Source organism: Vigna radiata, chromosome 10 (assembly GCF_000741045.1).
Source record: "Vigna radiata var. radiata cultivar VC1973A chromosome 10, Vradiata_ver6, whole genome shotgun sequence".
In the NCBI taxonomy this organism is placed as follows: domain Eukaryota; kingdom Viridiplantae; phylum Streptophyta; class Magnoliopsida; order Fabales; family Fabaceae; genus Vigna; species Vigna radiata.
In genome coordinates, this window is record NC_028360.1 from 6,395,244 (window position 1) to 6,402,998 (window position 7,755).

Here is a 7,755-nt window from a genome sequence, read left to right on the forward strand (position 1 = left end):
GTTGAAGAAAAAAACGAAAATGTGTTGGAGAGGAGGAGAGATGAGTGCATTTAATTTTTACCATTTTTGGACCAACAAAAAAGATGCTAGTTTTGGCTAAAGGAAGGTTTTCTTTTTGGTATTGCTCTTAGAGTGAAATCTGACGTGAATCACCTAGAGAATGGATGTGTTTCGTAATTTTTTTTTCTTGCTTTGACTTTGCTTACAAGGCACATTTGTTAGACCATCCAAGTATATTCCATTTGCATATTGGTTTTTGAAGCAACTTTTGTAGAAGTCTCTTGCATTGCTCACGTAAATTGTATGCTTGGGTGTGTGAATTCATTTCTTTGCTGCATGGAGAAGGTTAAGGCATGGTTTTCAATTGGATGTTTAAGCATATTTTAATTTGTTTTGAGAATTGATGCACAATGGACAAAAGAAAACACATTTGGTGGTTAAGTGAAGATAGAATTTTGAAGTTTGACTTGGTGGAGTGTGGGTCACGGCCATGTGCCTTTTCTTGGCCATTTGGACTTTTAAAATTAATTTTTAATTGTCATTTAGTCAAAGTAATTTGCTAGGATTAAATTAGGCTTGTTGGTTTCCTTGGTTTTTAGTTAATTTAGTTACTAGGTTGAGTTTAATGTGTTTGAGTTAGTCTTGCATTTAATTATTTTTAACTGTGTTTGTTAATTTATTTGCAGGAGTATTTGATGTTTGAATGTTGTCTAAGGTTTTTATAGTGTTAGTTTAATTACCATGCTAGCTTAAATTAGTTTGTTTGCATTTGTGTCTATATTCAATTCTTTAACTTTTGCAAAACACTTTTAAACCCCTCCCCCCTCTTTTCGTGTTAGACTCGATTCTTTGAACCGCAAAATTGGTCTTTGGGAGACGACCTAGGGGTCATTCCTTAGCTATACTGCATGTCTCATATGCAATCAAATTTGTTTGGGCCGCGACACCCATTAAATTTTGGCACCGTTGCCAGGGACCAACGGTTCAGTATTGAGTCTTTTGTCTGTGTTTGTGTGTCTTGTGACTATGTTTTGACGTGTTGTGATAGTCTCTGTTGTGTCTTGTGTTGTTTTCTGTGTTTTGAATTTTTGTGCTATTGTTTCATGATTGATTTAGTGCATGACTAGAGGAAATCCTGGATTCATACCACCTTTTGATCCTGAGATTGATAGGACGTTTCATAGGTTAGTTAGGCATTCTAGGAATTTGTCTTTAGAGTATGTTTTTGAGTCTGTTCCATTAGATACTGTGCATCCCACTGCTGAGTACTCTGTGCATACTGCATCCACTACATCTGTTGCATCTGCACTTGATTCTGATTCTGATTCTGTTGTTTTTCACACTGAGAACAATATGGCACAACCTCCACCTCGTGAGAGGACTTTTAGAGATATGGCTGAACCTGATTTCGATATCGAAAGCTTGTGCATCCAATATCCTGATGAGGACGTTCCATTTGTTCTCAAGACTGGACTGATCCATTTGTTGCCCAAGTTTCATGGCCTTGCAGGTGAGAGTCCACATAAGCATTTGAAGGAATTCCACATTGTTTGTTCCACGATGAAACCTCATGATGTTCCTCAAGCTCACATCTTCTTGAAGGCATTCCCTCATTCATTGGAAGGTGTTGCTAAGGATTGGTTGTACGCTTTGGTGCCTAGATTCGTCAACAGCTGGGATGATCTGAAGAGGTTGTTCTTGGAGAAATTTTTCCCAGCATCCCGGACCACAGCTATAAGGAAAAACATCACTGGGATTAGGCAGCTTGGTGGAGAGAGCTTATATGAGTATTGGGAGAGATTCAAGACACTTTGTGCAAGCTGTCCCCACCATCAGATACCTGAACAACTCCTTATCCAGTATTTCTATGAGGGTTTGAACAACATGGATAGGGGTATGCTTGATGCTACCAGTGGTGGAGCTCTTGGAGACACCACACCTGCTGAGGCCAGGCATTTGATTGAGAAGATGGCTTCCAATTCCCAACAGTTTAGCACTAGGAATGATGCCATTGTGGTGAGGGGCGTACATGATGTTGTTGCCTAATCTTTGTCTGCTATTGAAAGCAAGTTGGAAGACAAGATTGAATCTTTTGGCAGTTAGTGACACAGTTGGCAACAAGCCAGAAACCTACAGCTTCATTCACATTTGTTGCACGACTATGTGCTGTTTGTACTTCTCGTGACCACTACACAGATGCTTGTCCTACTTTGCAGCCATCAACTGCCTCTAATGAGCCTCAAGCTTATGCTACTAACATATTTAATAACAGGCAGCCACAACAGCCAAATCATGACTTGTCCAGCAACAGGTACAACTCAGGGTGGAGGAATCACCCTAATCTTAGATGGAACAATGCGCCACAACATCAGCAGCAGGCGCCATCTTTCCAGAATGCTGGAGCACCTAACAGATATGTACCTCCACCTATGCAACAACACCAGAGGCAACAACAACAGCAGCAAGAGGCACCTGCCCAACCAACTGCCCAACCTCCCACTTCGTCTGCACCTTCATTGGAAGAGTTAGTGAGACAGATGACTATGCAAAACCTGCAGTTTCAGCAAGAGACTAGAGCTTCCATACAGAGTCTCACTAACCAGATGGGTCAGATGGCTACTCAGATGAACTAGGCGCAGTCTTAAAATTCTGATAAGTTACCCTCCCAGACTGTGCAGAATCCTAGGAACGTGAGTGCCATAACCCTCAGATCAGGGAAGCAGATTGTTGTGCCTTCAGAGCCCGCTTCTACACCTACACCCGTGCCTGTCACTAGTCCTAGAGAGGACGACCATGACGGTCCATGCAGGGCATTTGAGGTGGGTGGATCTTCTTCTTTAGCCGGTGGTTCTTCTTCAGGTGGACCTTCTCCCTCTTCCACCACCATCACTGCCACACCTTCTCCTTTGGTTGACCGACCTATCCCTCTTCCATTCCCTTCACGAGCACTTCCTAGCAAAAAGACTGAAGAGGTGGATAGGGAAATTCTGGAGACCTTCAGGAAAGTAGAGGTGAACATACCTTTACTCGATGCCATCAAATAGATACCCAAGTATGCCAAATTTCTGAAGGAGTTGTGCACACACAAGAGGAAGATGAAGGGCAATGAACGGATCAACATGGGAAGGAATGTATCAGCTCTTATTGGTAAGTCGGTCCCGCACATTCCTGAAAAGTGCAAGGACCCAGGTATGTTTTGCATTCCTTATGTGATTGGGAACAGTAAATTTGAAAATGCTATGCTTGATCTGGGTGCATCTATAAATGTCATGCCTTTGTCTATATACACGTCTTTGTCTCTTGGTCCTTTGCAAACCACGGGTGTGGTCATTCAGTTGGCCAATAGGAGTGTTACCCACCCGACAGGTTACATAGAGGATGTCTTGGTTAGGGTAGGTGAATTGATATTTCCTGCTAATTTCCATGTTTTGGAAATGGAGGACGGTTTCTCTCATGGATCCACCCCCATTTAGGCAGACCATTTTTGAAAGCTGCTCGTACCAAGATTGATGTGTATGCTGGGACATTGTCTATGGAAATTGTTGATATTGTTGTGCATTTTAATATCCTTGATGCCATGAAATATCCAGCTGAGGACCATTCTGTGTTGAGAATTGATACATTGGATGAAATTGTTGATGAGTTTATTGTTGATGATTTTCGTTCTATGCATGAGAAGAAACATTCTTTTCTATCTTCTGTACATTCATGCATAGTATCTGAGTTNGAATCAGGACTTGAATATGATGTTGAATTGGATGTTGATTTGGATGAGAACTGTGATGTCCAGGGTATTGATGATATGCGTGTTTTTTATGATTTGGATGATATTGATGATGTTGTTGATACACCTGTGATGGATATTGATCTGGATTGTGATGAGAGGGTTTTCTGCCTTTACCTGTTCATTCTTTAGAGTCAGAATGCATTAACCACGTTGCAGGAAGTACACTTGAATCTGACTTGCAGGAACCCACTCTTCAGCTGAAACAGCTCCCAGAAAACCTCAAGTACATGTACTTCGAGGATGATGAGAGGAAATCGGTGATCATTTCCACCTCCCTTGATTCTATTCAAGAGGAGAGGTTGCTTGATGTGTTGAGGGCGTATAAGAAGGCCATAGGTTGGAGTTTGGCGGACATCCCTGGTATTAGCCCACATGCATGCATAGAATTCTGTTGGAAGAAGGGGCAAAGCCAGTGAGATAGCCACAGAGGAGGCAAAACCCCGTGATCATGGACGTGATTAAGAAGGAGGTGACGAAGCTTTTGAAAACTGGGATCATCTACCCTATTTCAGATAGTCAGTGGGTGAGCCCCATCCATGTTGTGCCTAAGAAGACTGGCCTCACTGTTGTGAAGAATGAGAGGGATGAGCTTATTCCCACTAGAGTGCAGAACAGCTGGAGAGTTTGCATTGACTATAGGAGGCTCAACCAAGCAACCAGGAAAGATCACTTCCCCCTACCATTCATTGATCAGATGCTGGAGCGCCTGGCAGGTAAATCTCACTACTGCTTTCTTGATGGTTTTTCTGGTTATTTCCAAATAAATATTGCTTCCGAGGACCAAGAAAAGACCAAATTCACCTACCCCTTTGGCACCTTTGCCTATAGGAGGATGCCCTTTGGCCTATGCAACGCCCCTGGTACCTTCTAGCGGTGCATGCCTAGCATTTTCAGCGACTTTCTTGAGAGTTGTATAGAGGTGTTTATGGATGACTTTACTGTTTATGGATCCTCTTTTGACGCATGTTTAGACAGTCTGGAAAAAGTTTTGAAAAGATGCATAGAAACAAACCTTGTTCTCAATTTTGAGAAATGTCACTTCATGGTTGAACAAGGTTTGGTTCTAGGGCTATCATTTCTGAAAAGGGAATTGAGGTAGACCCTACTAAGATATCTGTGATTTCGTAGTTGCCTTACCCCTCTTGCGTGCGAGAGGTGCGATCTTTTCNTGGACATGTAGGTTTCTACAGGCGCTTCATCAAAGATTTTAGCAAGAAGGCGCTTCCCTTGTCCAGACTGCTGCAGAAGGATATTGACTTTGTTTTTGATGACAAATGCAAGCAGGCGTTTGATTGCCTGAAGCAAGCTTTGACCACCACCCCTATCATTCAGGCACCAGATTGGACAACCCCATTGGAGCTCATGTGTGACGCGTCTAACTATGCATTGGGGGCTGTCTTGACAAAGAAGATTGACAAGCTGCCTAGAGTGATCTACTACGCCTCACGCACTTTGGATGCTACCCAAGCAAACTACACCACGACTGAGAAAGAGTTGTTGGCAATTGTTTTTGCCCTTGATAAGTTTAGGTCATTTTGCTTGGATCTCCTGTTATTGTGTATATTGACCATGCAGCTCTGAAGTTTCTGTTGAAGAAGGCTGAGTCAAAGCCCAGATTGATCAGGTGGATGCTTGACGGGTGTGGCGGCCCATACAAATTTGATTGCATAATAAGAAATGTAGTATAGCTAGGGAGTGACCCCTAGGTCGTCTCCCAAGGACCAACTGCGGTTCACAATCAGGTCTAACAGAGTGGGGGGGGGTTTGAAATGTTCGTAATTAGAAATCACGAAATTAAAACTGAAAATTAAATTCAACTGAATATAATTGAAAGCATTAAAATGCATGAAAACATTAAATGGAATACTACGACAGTCAAATATCTGAACACAATTAGAGCTAATTAAAATGCATCACTAAATTAAAAGATGACAAANAACCAAAATACTATGTAAAATAATTCAAAGTAAAATAAATAAACAAACATGATTTTCTTCTAACATTCACGTGACCTCTAGATGCATCTCCAAATGAATTTAAAATTGACNATGGCCTAAAAGAAGTCTATTGACCGTGACCTNGCAAGGATATCAAATGGAATTTCTTCTCTCCCAACATGTTAATTACNCTGCAGCCAAATTGATATAAAACAAAAGATGAATTGCCACCAAAATAAAATCAACATGTGCCTCCATTCTCCAACAAGTCAACTCTCCAAACTCAAACNGGACCCACAACCAATCATTCAATGAAACTAAAANGAAAAACATTGCAAATTCCGATGGAATCAAGTGTACTGGATCAAGCAAAGCATANAAAATCAACCTACGTATACCAATTAGGAAGAACAAATGACGTGACCCATTGAAAGAGAGCAACTTTAAATTTAGCTTCATCCAATCTAAAACCGTGACCATTCATTCCAATCCAATCAGCTTGAAAATAAAACTTCAAAAAGAAAANCAATGCGTGATTATGAAAATGCAATAACCAAGCAGCATAGAATAAAAGGAACAAATTGAGCTCATCATTCAGCAAAGTCAAAACAGAGTAAATGATTTTCAAATTCCTAATATTCGTGAACACCTGCTTCAAGCTTAAAAGAAACGTTTCCAAAGAAAACCCAAGAAACTAGCAACAAGTGGTGCCTCTCTTTTTCATTCAACCATATTCAAAATGCCAAGACATGGCTTCAAGAAGAAAGCCAAAAAAAAAACGTTGCAGACCAAGCCCCCCGATAAAAGAATTTGACGGCTGGTTAATGTAACAGTGCCCTCNTCTTAGGTTTGTGTGCCCTCAAACTCTGGACGCTGCATGGGAGCTGCTGGACTGTGGCTATTTGCACCTCTCCAAATAGATTGAATCATGTTGGGCCGAGAGCTTTGTTGTGGAATGCAGCAAGGAAAATACGTAGTCAGCAGCATCAACACAACAGGCCGTGTGTGAGTGAAGGCTTCTGCTGGACCGAATACTTCTCAAATATGGACGTTGCAGTGGAGTCGCTATGGGCCGTGGGAGNTGCTGGTCTTCTTCTTTCAAGCCGTTGCACTGCTGTGTGCGTGGAGTGCAGCCCGTGACATTCCAGAAGAAGCTGNTGGATGCATTGCTGGACCGAGGCTGATGCGTGTTAGTGGACATTGCATGCTGCCAGTAATTATCTTGCAGGACNGTGTAAAGATGTGTTGCACTTTCCTTTCTCAAGCTTCACTTGCTGCACCTCTCCTTCATGTGATAAACTGCCTAATTCAGCCCAAGCCTTGCTGCCAAACATGTTGCTGTCCGTTTGAAGAGGTGCTGGACAATCCGTGAAGGAGGTTGCTGCACGTGGAGAGCTGCTTCTTGTTGGACCGCATGACGTTGAAAGCTAGCTGTTACGTGAAGCTGGAGTGCAGCCCGTGATGCTCTTTTATTCAAGCTGGACCGTGGGTGTCTTTTTGCTGCACCGTCCCAAGNTGCTGGCTAGATGCATATGGGCCGTTTGCTATCTGCTACCACGTGCTGTGTTTGATGATGGATCGTTCTTGGTTGCTGGGCTGCTGCTGCAGAAGCTCTTGGCGGTGGAAACGTGTTGGGCTGAAGCTGCAGGGACGTGGAGTGTTGGTTGAAGAGCGTGGAGTGTTGGAACGTGATGGTGCTGCACCGCTAATCAATGTGGGATGGGACCGTGATGCATGGTTATCCGTTGAAGAGCTGNTGGATGGAGAGTTGTATGCTGGACCGTGGAGTTGAATCAGCTGATGCACCTCCATTTCATTTTGTGATGCAGCTGNACCGTTGCTCAACATGCAGCCCAAATGCTGCTTGCTTCCANTTGGGNCGTGAATCAAAAAAATGCTGGAATGAATCAACCCTTTCTTTTAGGTGCTGCCCACATGCTTGCTGCTAGCCAGACCTTAATGTTTCACGTGCAGCCCATTTTTACTTTTGAAGACAACATNATATTCTTGNGTGGGCCAAGGCAGTGCATT

The 7,755-nt window shown here is 42.7% G+C and overlaps 1 pseudogene; it reads left to right on the forward strand.

Moving 5' to 3' along the window:
- LOC106774724 overlaps positions 1 to 7,516 on the forward strand; it is a 9,158-nt pseudogene extending 1,642 nt beyond the window's left edge.
- The last annotated feature ends 239 nt before the right edge of the window (positions 7,517 to 7,755 follow it).